At 38.6% G+C, this 14,919-nt stretch overlaps 1 long non-coding RNA gene across 1 annotated transcript; it reads left to right on the top strand.

Moving 5' to 3' along the window:
* Window positions 1-246: 246 nt before the first annotated feature.
* LOC311580098 lies at window positions 247-6,374 on the top strand. Its single transcript, XR_014773359.1, has 3 exons — window positions 247-352; window positions 5,085-5,211; window positions 6,135-6,374. It is a non-coding gene; the product is annotated as an uncharacterized lncRNA (long non-coding RNA).
* Window positions 6,375-14,919: the final 8,545 nt, after the last annotated feature.

Here is a 14,919-nt window from a genome sequence, read left to right as displayed (position 1 = left end):
GTGCTATTTCTTTTCTTTCATCAAGTGTGCTTTTTTCCTCAAAGTCTTTTAAGAACCAACATTTCTGGGTGCAGTGATAAGATCTACAGTTATTTTCTGTCATCACTCTAAATATATCCTCTGTGCTTCTCTGTCTATAAGAGTGTGGACAGTACCTCTTGTATCTTTTTCGTTCTGGGGTGTTCTTATGTGGGATAGCATTGTCTGTAACAGGATTGTACTAAATTTAGCTTTCTTATTTTTGATAGCTTAGTCTGAAATGTCTTGAAGAGTTACAGTCTTTGTTCCTGAGATAGAAATTCAGAGTGGAGCAACAGAAGGAATGGATGCTTCTCCAATAAATGTACACCAGGTCAGTGTTGTGTCCACATGCCTTTGAAGATTTGTTGTTGTTGAAATCATGCACGCCTTTAATTTTCTGTCTTTGATAAAGTTATCCAAAGTGTTTATTTCCTATTTTTTTCTTATTTTTCTTCTCTGATAATTAAGATTAGGCATTTGCATTTTGTCACCTTTGACAGTCTTGCCCCATTGTATCCTCCCGGGCTTATGACTGTGATGACATTATTTTCATGCACTTAAGACCTATAATTCTGAAAGGAAATATGTATTTCTATTATAATTGGTGATCAAGTAAACCTATAGATGCCCAGTTCTTACAGAGGATGGACTCTTGTCCTAATACATTAGTGAAGAAGGGAGGTCTCGTGTCTCATATGGTTGCATTTCAGGGAGGTTTCGTAGCCATGAAAACACGTGGACTTTTTGGCCTACATCACAATTTATGGTAAAATTGAAATAGAAGAGACTCACTGTTTTGAATCTCAGTAATAAATATTTAGCTTCCTACAGAACGCAGATGATGGAAGGAGTACATGGCTTGCTCTTGCCATAAAACTGTTATTTCTATGAGGAGGTGCAGATTGCATCATAGTGGATTTTATCTTTGCTATTGGATATCACACAGGATGATATACTTACTTGTAGATGTGTTGACATCTGAAAACAATTTGTCTCAGGAAAAGTGTTGCTCATATCATTCTTTTAATTCCAGTGCTCAGAAATAAGTTCACAATAGATAAATCAGGACTTTCTCTTTGTCTTTTAGTTTTCACACAAGGTGTAAGCAGGCCTGTTCCCACCTCTGTATTACATCATGTCAAATGTATTACTAAGAATGTTCTAGTTATTGGCTTCACTTTGTGCATAAGCCATCAAATTTCAAGCATAACAAATGTCCCTTTTAATAACAGTGCTCTTATCTTTTGGAGGATGAAGGCTCTCTGCATCTTATACGTTTCCTTTCCCAGAAACTATGTACCATATAGTCAAAGACCCCACAGAGAGTTTTCATTTCTCACGTAAGACAGTGTTTTTATTAAGTATATGAGTGTTCATCTGCATGTTTTTATGTGTGTAGTACATACTTCCATTGCTGCCAATGTAGCCTTGAATTGCCACCCAACCCTTAGTACACTGATGTAAGTTCTCATGTGTGTAGAGAAAATTAAACTATTTCTCTGTGAGACAAGTAACAGAAACAGATACCTCTGAGACATCTCTGTAACTCTCAGATTTACATTTCTGATGTACATTGATGATGGAGCCAGTGTATAATATTCTGTTTGTTTCCAAAATGGAGAAAGCATCATCAGTGACACTTGTCTATGAAATATAAAATCATTTTATATGATTGAGATCAAATACTGAAAAGAAGTATAGCACTTAAATTAATACCTTCAAAATTTTAGTTGAGACAATTATGTGAGCAACAATATATTCAAAATTAATTAAGATTTAGTATCATTTTCACACAACTTATTACAACTATCACAGAATATCTTTCTACATCATCTGAATACATTATCACATAGGACATTCATTTTCACATATTTACACATATTCTGTAGTGAACCCCCACATGGAATTTCTTGTCAAAGGCCAACTTCATCAGGCCAAGGAAGACTGACTGAGACAGCATGTGCAGAGTCAGGGACTGATCACTCAGCAGACTATTTTTCTGAAGCTACAAAGCTAGATTCTCTGGGTTGGAACTACTTGTAGCCATCAAAGAAAAAGAAAAGAAAAGATGGGAAAGAATCATACACTAATACACACACACACACACACACACACACACACACACACACACCATTAGTGGATGAAGCAAGAAAAGTTCCAAAAAGCAAGTTCCAACAAGCTTCAACAATTTCATACATACATACATACATACATACATACATACATACATACATACATACACATACACACACATACACACACACACACACACACACACACACACACATACACACTCACACATTGGGTGGAAGTAGCAAATTCCAAAGAGTGAGCTCCAACAAACTTTACATACATACATACACATACACACACATGCATATTGAGTGGATGGAGCAAACGCCAACAAGCTCAAACAATTTCATTTTTTCCTCCTACAGCTTATATATCCCAGCAAAATCTTTCAAGCAGTACAAAATTCTCAGTGTGGTTTCATTCTGTTTTTTTTCAAGTGAACAATAACAATGAATATACATAATTAAAACATGTTTCCCAGTGCCCTCATATGATCAAATGTTCTACATATTATCAATGAAGAAAACTAACTATTCCCAAGAACGCACGTGCATTTATGACTAAGCAACCTGTTATGAATTAACAAACTGTAAGCAACCAAAGTAATTTCTTTCTCAGCCACTTTCTCTTTATTGCTAGGCTATAATTGTATAATTGGGGTTACAAAGAAAGAATCAATTATCATAAAAAGGATTGTTATGCAAATCTTAAAAGAATCACAAATCTAAACTTATATATAAAAACAAGCAGTTATCTACTCAGTAACAATTTTTATCAAATCGTATCAGGAAGATGAGGGCAAAAATTGGTACAAGTAATTATTCTTTACCTTAATCACCAGCACAACTTCTGCAGAGTCAGATTAGCTAGTGCTAATTGGGGTATTGTTCTTGTTCTCTGGCCTCAAAAACTCCCTAGCTCAAGCATTAGTGTGTACCTTTCTGAATTTCAAGTTATTCCTCAAGATACTCTACATCAGAGCCACTAACAAAACCTTCTTTACCTGACATTACTAAACAATCTTTTTCCAAATTCTTTCTAAAAGTGGTGGCCATTGCTAACAATCTGCATCTTTAAGTTCTTTCCAAGGGTGGTGGTTGAATCGTTAATCTGCTCCAGCAGCAATGCCTGAAAAAGATCAAACATTACGATTGGTAAGTGCCGGTGATGGGTTAAAAGCCCCCTTAGGGTTTTCATACAACTCATATATTATGGGATGTGGCGATGACAAGGGAAGCAAGCAGAGCGATGCTCCATAACAGCATGAAGTTCTCAGAACACAGTCCTTGGGCCTCGGCCACCCGAGGCGCACTCATCATGGTTGTGCTAACCCATGGGCCACATTCCATGAGTTTCTAAAACTGTTTTGTTGTTCCTCCTGCACAGCCCTCAACAATTTCCAAAATTATCGGTCATCCATATTGGTTTTGTTGACTTTCAGAAAAATGTAGGTAATATTGATGCTGTTTAATGGTGGTTTTTCTATTTCCTTGATGATACTGAAAATATCCTCATATGGTAATTCCACAAAGTACTTGATTCTGTGTGTTGTCTGGAATGTCGGATGTGTGCAGTGACCTTACTCCCCTTGCTGCTAGTAAGGAGACCCAAGCTCCTTAACTTTTTATTTATTTATTTTTTAAATTTTTTTATTAATTTACTCTTGTTACATCTCAATGGTTATCCCATCCCTTGTATCCTCCCATTCTTCCCTCCCTCCCATTTTCCCCTTACTCTCCTCCCCTATGACTGTTGCTGAGGGGGATTTCCTCCCCCTGTATATGTTCATGGGGTATCAAGTCTCTTCTTGGTAGCCTGCTGTCCTTCCTCTGAGTGCCCCCAGGCCTTCATTGCTGGTGAGAATGCAAACTAGTACAGCCACTTTGGAAATCTATCTGGTGCTATCTCAGAAAAATGAGAATAGGGCTTCCTCAAGACCCAGCTATCCCACTCCTTGGAATATACCCAGAAGATACTCCAGCACACAACAAGAAAATGTGCTCAACCATGTTCATAGCAGCCTTATTCACAATAGCCAGAACATGGAAACAGCCTAAGTGTCCCTCAGTAGAAGAATGGATAAAGAAACTGTGGTACATATACACTATGGAATATTATTCAGCTATTAAAAACAAGGACTTCCCGAAATTTGTGGACAAATGGATTGAGCTAGAAAATGATCATAATGAGTGAGTTAACCCAGAAGCAGAAAGACTCAAATGGTATATACTCACTTATATCTGCATACTTGACCTTGACTTTTTATTTATCTGTAAACTCTGCATTCCATACTCTACCTCTTTGTTTTACAAATGGTGTAGCATTGTAACCTACATCACAGGATCTCCAGCTGAGCGTGTTAGAATTGAGTCAGATGAGGCCCTGGTGCAGTGTTCTTATTGAGCAAGGTTGACAATGGAATCACAGTTTTGCTCGTAATTCTTTTCATCTGCGTTGCAACAATGTGATACCATTTGATATCAACACAGGCTTCATAAAGGAATACTCCTGGATCTAGACCTCAAATGTGTATCTTATATGTACCCAAAGTTTGCTGATTGTATGTCTATTATGTCATCCTGTTTTCACAGATAGAGAATATAGAGAGAGATTGTGAGTATTTTAGAGTGCATCTTTTATTAAAATTAACTCGCATTTTTACTTTGTGGGTATATTTGCCTGAATGTATGCATGAGTAATATGAGTACATTCTTCTTAGAAAGTCTAGAAGAAAACATTGAATCTGGTGTAACTGGAGTTACAACCTATTGTGTAGTGCCCTATGGGTACTGACAATCAACTTGAGTTTTCCGGAAGTGCCATCAGTGCTCTGAACCACGGTCTGCAGCATCATTGGAGAACGTTTGCCTTTGAATAAATGGCATGCCTCATCTATATCACAAAACTGCCTCTAATTCTTTAGGTCTCTTTTCAACTAGGCGAGCACTTTGTCCAGCTGCACATGGCAAATGGGTAACCTTTCATTACAGGATCTGTTGACGTTTAGCAATGTGGCTGTGGACTTCGCCCAGGAGGAGTGGGAATTTCTCAACTCTTCTCAAAGGGCTTTGTACATGGACGTAATGTGGGAGAATCACAGCAACCTAGTTTTTGTAGGTAAGAGTGTTTTTCTTGTAAAATTCATCACCCATCCTTTCTCTGTATTTACCTACTTTGTGGGTATGTATGTTTATCTCTAGAAAGTTTATGACCTGTCTACAGACTATCAGGAAGAAAAAAATCTAATAACAGTAGCTGTAATTTTACAGTTCTCAGTGTTCTGTGCAAAGAATACACAATGCTATATAGTATAAGCGCTCTCTAACCCTTTCATCTTGTTTTTAATCCTGATTTTAGAATTCAAAGAAAATTGAATATTCAAAACAGTGAAATGCAATGTAGTGCAATATTTTGTTGTTGGAATACTTTGATTTTACTCTTGGTTTAAGCTGTGTACCTGTTTCTGATTTTTTTAAAAATGGAGAGGTTTAAAATACAGAAAGCTGTTGGTGTGTGTATTGGGGTCTGTTTGTTTTATTTTATTCATTTTTTTGAGATATGGTCTCTAGTTTTGGCACAGCATGATTTTAATCCTGTCACTAGGGAGGAAGGCTGAAGCAAGTGGATCTGGTGAGTGTCTAGCTGGCATGGGTTATACTGAGTTTTAGCCGATGAAAGCTACACAGTTTGACTCTCTCAAAAACACAAACAAAAAAAATAGATAGAGTTTCCTATATGCTTGTTTAGAGAGTGTCTTTCTGAAATTGCATTATTATTTGATTACCATTTCATTAAACCTTCTGTAACATATGTAGATTAGAGAGAGAAGGCTATTATTGGTCCTCTCAGGTTGATAGAGATCAGAGTAGAAGTTCTTCTGAGCATCCGTTAATAATAAGGAAAAAAAAGTCCTCTGCCGAGGGCTCTGTTTATAATAATTGCTAGTTTATCTGTCTTTGAGAACTTAAGGAGGCATCAGTTATTGACTCTGTTTAATCAAGCATCAATCCTTATTGTCCCTAATTGTGCTAATTTTCCAGAGAACCATTGCATATGTGGTAAATATGAGGAAGGTGTGGATCAAGGATCAAGGCATATTGTCTGTCAACATGCAAGTACCCAAAAGAAGTCTTACACATGTTGTGAGTTTCGCAAAATAGTTCATGAATCCTCCCAAGGCATATCTTGTAACACAAATGATACTACAGAAAACTGCGAGTACAGAAGTGGGAACCTCAAGGATGCCGCCATTAAACCATCAACTCCCACGACACAGAAAAATTGGAGAAGAACGAGACAAATATAAAGATTATAGAGAATATTTAAATTTGTGTTCTGTCATTAGCCAATATCAACAAGTCCACACTGGAAAGAAAGGACACAGAAATACACAGTATGATACATCTTTTTACTGGAAACATAAACTCATGATGAAACAACTCTGTAGTGGAAAGAAAGCATACCAGTGCAGGAAATGTGGGAAATGCTTCAGGACCTATTTGAGCCTCTATAGACATCAGAGAGCTCATCCTGGGGAGAAACCCTATAACTTTACAGAATGTGACATGTCCTTTCTGTATTTGTCACACCACAATGTACATTACAACATTCATTATGGAAAAAAACCGTACAAATGTACAGAGTGTGGTAAATGCTTTTATCATTCATCAGGCTTTAAAAAACATTACAGAATCCACACTGGAGAGGAGACTTACAAATATAACGATGGTAGAAAATCCTTTCTCTGATGCTTAGGTCTTAGAAAACCTCAGAAAATTCATGGAGGAGGGGAGACCTTATGAATGTAAGCAATGTAGCAAGTCCTTCTATACATTATCACACCTTGAACACCATTACAGAATCCACCATAGAGAGAAGCTTTACCAATGTAACAAATGCGGTAAGTTCCTTTCCACTTCTTCAGGCCTTCAAAGGCATCAGAGAATTCATAGAGGAGAGAAATCTTACATATGTTCAGCATATGACAAATGTTTTATCCAGAAGTCCCAACTTAAAACACATCAAAAGATTCATACAGGAGAGAAAACTTACAAATGTAGTGAATGCGAGAAATCCTTCACCGTTGACTCATCTCTTAGAATACATCAAAGAATCCATACTGGAGAGAAACCCTACAAATGCAGTGAATGTCACAAGTGCTTTGTCCAGCAAGCCCACCTGAGACAACATCAAAAAATTCATACAGGAGAGAAACCTTACAAATGCAGTGAATGTGACAAATCCTTTACCATTGCCTCAGATCTTAGAATGCATCAGAAAATCCATACGGGAGAGAATCCTTACAAATGTGGTGAATGTGACAAATCCTTTATCCAGAAAGCTAAGCTTAGAAAACATCAGAGAATTCACACAGGCGAGAAACCTTACAAATGTAGTGAATGTGACAAATCCTTTACTGTTGGCTCAGACCTTAGAATGCATCAGAAAATCCATACCAGAGAGAAACCTTACAAATGTACTAAGTGTGACAAATCCTTCATCTGGAAAGCCAACCTTAGACGACATCACAGAATTCAAACAGGGGAGAAACTGTACAAGTGTAGTGAATGTGACAAATGCTTTATCCAGAGAGCCAATTTTAGAACTCATCAGAGAATTCACACAGGAGAGAAACCTTACAAATGTAGCGAATGTGGGAAATCCTTCACGGTTGGCTCAGACCTTAGGAAGCATCAGAAATGTCACACCAGAGAAAAACCTTACAAATGCAATGAATGTGAGAAATGCTTTATCTGGAAAGCCTACCTTAGAAGGCATTACAGAATCCATACAGGAGAGAAACCTTACAAGTGTAGTTACTGTGCCAAATGCTTTATCCAGAAAGCCAATCTTAGGACACATCAAAAAATCCATACAGGAGAGAAGCCTTACAACTTCAGTGACTGTGACAAACGCTTTATCCAGAAAGATCATCTTCGAACACATCAGAGACTTCATACAGGAGAGAAACCTTACAAATGTAGTGAATGTGAAGAGTCCTTTACCGGTGGCTCTGTTCTTAGAAAACATCAGAAAATTCATAGTGGAAGAAGTGTGAATTTTAGCAATGCCATGAATCTGACCAACCCTTTATCTAAGAAGCCTACCTTAGAACTCATCAAAGAATTGATACAGGAGAGAAGCCTAATCAATGCAGTGTGTATGGCCCAGTCTCTACCTGCCTCTCAGGCCTAAGAAAACATCAGAAACTTCATACTGGAACAAAAGAAGGTTAAATAGTAAATAATATGGCATATGCTTTGTCCAGACTCTGTTCCAATGGGCCACTACAGGTTCCCCACTAGAAAATCGTTGTGAATGTGAGAAACCTGGGAATGCCTTTAAGTAATTATGTTCAAATCTTGGTGAAAAGATATCAAGACTTTATACTGAAGGAATACATGCAAATGTGATGTTGTAGAAAAAAAATCTGTTAAAATGTTTTACTTTTTCAGCCTCAACTACTTCATAGTGAAGATGAAATGGAGAATCCCTAAGAATATTCTATTGTGTAGCAGTTTTGTTTTGTTGTTTTGGCTATTTTTGAGGCTAAAACATTTCATCCTCTAGGGAAGTGAATTAAAACAGAAAATAAACCACTCAAAATAGCATCAAGAAGTCCCTGAAGCAGACAGGAATAATTGTGCTTAGTAACATCTGAAGAAACTCACACCAGTGTTGCTGCATAGAAGGGGTTTGATGGCTTGAACCAGTAAGATACGATGCCCTTTTCCCTGTAGATAAGCCTACAGTTGTGTAGTGTGCTCTGGGTGCTCAGTGTTCATAAGCTGTATGTCATGTTGGCTTGCATTTCTTGATGGCGACTGTCTTTGAATCCCTTTTGCTCCTAGAAGCAACTCTGTTCCCATATTTATATAAGTAACCCCAATAAACCCCATTGATTGGACAGGATGGACTTCGCTGGCAAGCATACTGGCTTCTGTTGTCAATTCCCACTTGGCTGCGTGGGTGCATATGAATGTTGTTATCTCCGCAGGAGGAGCCTCTCCTACAACATGTGACCAAACCCTCTCGTTGTTCCTCCAAACTTGTACATCGGAGAACCGACTTTAGAGAGAAAACAATTGGTTAAATAAAGTAGGGAAGTCTTTTTGCCTCCTCTTCAGGCTTACTACTATGGTAGTATACATGGTGCCATTAAAAGAGCTCAAGACAGTGTTCAGAGGCTTGGGGGGGCCTTAGAAAGAAGACTATTCTCTTCCTTGCATTCATGGAAAGGGAGAAGTCTGCAGTGAGACAAATGGAAATACAGCTACAATCCTATTATTGATAAACAGTGTCCAAACTGGGCTGATTTTTATGATTCAGTCCAACTCCAATGGCCCTCAGAAGCCTGTTTGCTGTCCATGGACCAATACTGAACACCATTGTACCATCCTTGAGCTCTGCTGTACCTTATAAGTTCCACTCTAAAAGCCTCAGCAAATGGATTGAATTTCTTTGTTAAATCGTTTATACAATGCCAATATTATAAGCATATCAAATATTCAGCATGAAATAAAACTCAAGAAAATGCTTTAATAAAGACTTATATTCAGCTTAATTTCATGTGTGAGTCCATCCAAACAAATATCAGGAGACTATGAAGCTTTAAGGAAATAACCTATGAAGAACAGAGGATGAACATGCTCATATATAGTTTAGAAATCTCCAATGCAGGGCTGGAGAGATGGCTCAGTGGTTAAGAGCACTGGCTGCTCTTCCAAAGGTCCTGAGTTCAATTCCCAGCAACCACATGGTGGCTCATAACCATCTATAAGGAGATCTGGTGCCCTCTTCGGGTGTGCAGGCCTACATACAGGCAGAACACTGTCTATGTAATAAATAAATAAATCCTTTTTTTAAAAAAGTCTCCAAGGGTGTGTGGGAAGATAATTTTGAAGTACTGAAAAAAGATGGTAAAGTATTTAGTCCCATTCCCAAGTATTATATTAGAATATTGATACTAAAAACAGCAAAACTCAGACATTTGAGACCAGAGACAAGGCAGTGTGTTACAGTGAATCAAACCATACCATGCAAAAAGTGCTTCACGGATTTCAATACAAGAAGATGGTCATATCAACTAATGGGAAGCTATTGTTTGAGGACATTTTGGTGTTCTCAGTATTGAAGGTAGTATTGAAGATGGTTAATACAACATTGAGTAAATTCAGGCTCTTGTTGGCAAATGACCATACAATAATTTGTATCAATTTGCTCATGTATCAGGGCTGATCGATCTGAGACAGGAGACAGTAGAAACTTAAGCTTCTGGACTGTCCCTTAGTAATCTAGAGAATGTAACCAGACAGACAGACTCCTGGACTGCCAATATTAGCTGATCTATGGATGGAGGCCCCTGTGATGACATTAGATGATTGCACTACTTAATTCATCACAGATTTTCAGCCCTAAGTTTATAAGCTTGTGCACAATGAAGATATCTCATCTTGTACCTCTCACACTGTATTGTTTTCTTATTTCTGTGCTCATTTATAAACACTGTTCTGGTGTCAAATGGCAGCTACCTGTGGGGAAGCTGTATAGAACAGGTCCAGGACAGCCTAACAAGTGGAGTTGTATTGAAGGTAGCCTCGACAGAGTGAGGCAGGTGGGTATCTTTGGGCCTGGGGCAATTGTCTCATCTGAGACATGATGAGGAAGTGATACAGAGGTTGTATGGGCTTGGAAAATTCAGCACTTGTACAAGTGCAAGGTAAGAACTAGGTTATAGGAGCCAGGTTACCTGAACCAGGCCATGATAGGCTGGGAAAGCCCAGCATTCCCAGAGGGACCTCTAGAAGCTACCTTGCTCAGAACCAAATAGAGGACACACATGGTATCTCTGTATCTTGTGCAGACAGAAAAACTCCCCTTAGTTGCAGGGCACCCTGTGTGGCATCCTCCAGGAGTCAGCAGAGCAGTAGGGGAACTGCAGCCTAGAAGAGTAGTAGGGCTGGGAGACAGGCAGTGAGAACCCAGCCAGGGATCTGAATAGCTTTCTGCTGCTGTGCAGGAGGACACCAGATGTCAAAGTTGTGTTGTGGATATGTACCCATGTCCATAAACTTCAGGTCATATATCCTGGGGCTTATTGGGATGTTTTTATTTATCCTCTGGTTGCCAGGTTGTTATGGAAGAATCCTCTGGGAGAGGCATTCCATTTTCTTTTGTTTACTAACATGGTCCTCGTGCTGTTGTAGCAGTTACAACACTCTTGGGATTTAAGTTCATCCATGCTTTCTAAGTCCCCTGTTCTACCTTGCCTATTCAAGAGAGTAGGATTTGCCCCCAGGCCTAGTATTCCAAGAGTTGTTTAGAAATCAGTCTCAAAAGGAACCCGTGCATATTTGATGGAATCTTTGCTGAACTCTAGAATAATGGAACTCTACAATAATGGTTGAAAACATTAACATTTACTAAGCAAATTTTTACTTTCTGTTATTTTCCATCTGAGGTGTATAAACTATAGAGTGTGTATACAGCATTCAGAAATATGTCTTTATTAAGAACTCATGATGCATTCTTAATGTTACACCTTAGCATGTGGAAAAGTGCAGTATATATACTGCGGGTGAATATGAGGCCACACTGTTTTTTTACAGTTATAAAATGCACTATATATTAGGACAAAATTAGAAAGCCTCTTTTAAATAATTTTGAGCATTCAGCTGTATGAGATAGACTCAAGTTGTCTTTTGGACCAACAAAGAGTAATCCTCCAATAAATGCATGGACAATGTGGGTTTGCATTATGTATTGTACTGTACTGTATTGTTGATTCTTGTTTTGTTTCACTGAATAAGTATATCACTTTATTGTGCTTTCTTGCTCAGAACTTGCCTTGTAGTCCAAGCCTGATCTTCTATGGGGTCTACCTCCCTCTGCCTTCTTAATGCTAGGTATAAAGCAGCATACCAACACAGCTGTCTCAAACACTGTTAATTTTTAGATTTGATGGCATCTAGTTTTATGGCTTTGTACTTCCCTAAGTAAGGCCTTCTCAACAAACATTGTACAGATATTAGACATTGTGCAATTGCAGCCATCTGATCCCCATGGGTGAGAATAGTTTTCTTGCAGTCTTACTTGCTCCTTCTCAGGAGAAACTCTGCAAGTGTCAGAGCTCAGTTTGAGTGAGTCTTATATCTCACAGAGGAAAAAAATTCTCAGAGGATCAAAGAACATTGTATGATATTTTATCTCTTCTTCATGTGTGTTCTGTTGGTGTATGGCTTCTTTCCTTTTTCTTCCATGATAAATTCAGAAACTCAGCAGTGCAAAATATCCTTGTGCCAGTCACCCACTTTCATGCCAGCCCTTGTGTTTTGAGTGTGATTATAAATGGTAGAAGTTGGAGTATACTAACTGAAAATGCTCGCTGAATATTTTCATATTCTGACACTGCATGGCAGTTTGTGAATCATTTCTAGAGTCCTCCATTTTGTTTTGCCTTCATCTACAGAGTACACTACCATGTTAGCTGAATAGTATGCCATTGTATAGATGTACCACAGTTTCTTGATCCATTCTTCAGCTGAGGGACATCTCAGTTGTTTCCAGGTTCTGACTATTACAAATAAGGCTGCTATGAACATAGCTGCGCAAATGTCTTTGCTGTACGGTGAGGCATCTTTTGGATATATGCCCAGGAGAGGTATAGCTGAGTCTTGGGATTGAGCTAATCCCACTTTTCTGAGAAAGTGACATATATCTTTCCAGAGTGGTTGAACAAGTTTGCACTCCCACCAGCAGTGGAGGAGTGTTCCCCTTTCACCACATCCTTGCCAGCATGAGCTGTCATTAGAGTTATTGATCTTTATCATTCAGATAGGTATAAAAGGAAATCTCAAGTTCGTTTTGATTTCCATTTCCCTGATGACTAGGGATGTTGAGTTAGGTTTTCCTTTTCAGCATTGTTTTAGTTTTTATTTTCTTAAAAACTGCAAAGTCTATTTTCATGTCATCAGTTGAACTACCCAGATAATTTTCTTTGTTTTTGTGTTCTTTAAGTACTTTGAACATATTTATAGCTATTCTTTTTATTGGTCTCTAATTTCTTCCATATCATTTTCATTAGGGGGATATTTCCATGAGATTTGAGTTTTTGTAGGTGGTGTATTACGTGGTGACATATTACATTGGTTTTTCCTGTAGTAAAAATTAGTGGAGAGGTCCCAAGATAGCAATTCCAATCATCCACTGTATGTGGTTAGCAAAACAACAGCAATTGCAGACCTATGAACTGGAAATCCTGTGTAACCCAAAACTCCAGCATCTGTGTTTTCCAGATGAGAGGAGAGCCCACGATGAGGCAAACAACTAGTTCCAACCTCAGGTCACCTGGATAATTGTGAAAAAAGACCCCAGGTTTAGAGTGGAGCAGGGTATCAGTCTCTGGCCACCCATATACTCACACCATCCTATGCATAGATACCTTTCAGATACTGAGGTGCATGGCTCCTTAGGCCTAGGAGCCACAGAAACAGCCACAGCCATCATGCCAAAGCTCAACCTGTCTCTACATGTTGACCCACTAGACCTCTGTAGTCACAGATTCTCCAAAATGTCTGGACCCAAGGAGCCAAGTGTCTGATTATAGTGTCTGGAGATATGGAATGTATTAACCTCAGAGCAAGAAATCCAGTAGTGAGCTGTCTGACTCCAGGACTTGTCTTGATGAGAGGAGGGCTCCCAGACTCTGACAGATCCCAGTCTGTCTGCATGATCACATATCTGAAGATAACTGTGTGCAATTCCTTGAGAATCCAGTCAGAGAACATACCAACCAATCCAAGAATGGCTCCTGCAGGAACATCCACCTTCTTGCCTAGGGCTCTTCCCACACCACAATATCTACAGCAGACACCAGGAACTACCAGCCAATTCCAGAGACAACCAGATGGCTGAAGGCCAGTGTAAGATCACAACCAACAAAAACCAGAGCAATATGACATCTCCAGAAGCCGGTAATGCAACAACAATCATCCATGGATACCACAACACAACTGAAACACAAGAAACTGACATTAAATTTATGTTAATGAAGATGATAATGGCATTTGAAGAGGAAACCCTGGAAGAAATATAGAAAGATAGAGTGAAAAGATTGAGGCCTTAAAAGGGGAAATGAATAAATCACTCAAAGATGCAGGAAAATACAAACAGGTAAAGGAAATGGATAAAATGGTTCAAGATCTGAAGATGGAAACAGAAACAAGAAAGAAAGCACAAACTGACAAAATCCTGGAGATAGAGAACATAGGGTGGAAAACAGGAATTACAGAGGTAAGCATCACCCAAAGAACACAAGAGATGGAGGAAATAATCTCAGTTGTAGAAGAGACAAGTGAAGAAATTGAAGTATCTGTCAAAGAATGTTAAATATAGAAAATCCCTGACTAAAAAACATCCAAGAAATCAAGGACACCATGAAAAGCCAAATCTAAGAATAATAGGAATAGAAGAAAGAGACGATTCCAAGCTGCAAGGCTCAGGAAAAAAAACTCAACAAAATAATGGAAGAAAAAGAAAATCCTAAACACTGAAAATACAGAACAAAGAAAAATGTTAAAAGCTGAAAGGGAAGAAAGCCAAGTAACATCTAATTGCAATTCTATCAGAATCACCCCTGACTTCTGAGCAGAAACCATAAAAGCCAAAAGGGCCTAGGCAGGTGTCTTAAAAACCCTAAGAGATCACAGATGCCAATCCAGACTATTATGCCCAGAAAAACTTTCAGCCCCCACAGATGGAGAAAACAAGATATTCTACAGCAGAACCAAATTTAAGCACTATTTATGCACATGCCCAGCTCTACAG

Source organism: Acomys minous, assembly GCF_964271855.1.
Source record: "Acomys minous genome assembly, chromosome: 12".
Classification (NCBI taxonomy): Eukaryota; Metazoa; Chordata; class Mammalia; order Rodentia; family Muridae; genus Acomys; species Acomys minous.
The sequence above is the reverse complement of the archived record's forward strand: the minus strand, read 5'-3'. Positions and strand labels throughout refer to the sequence as shown.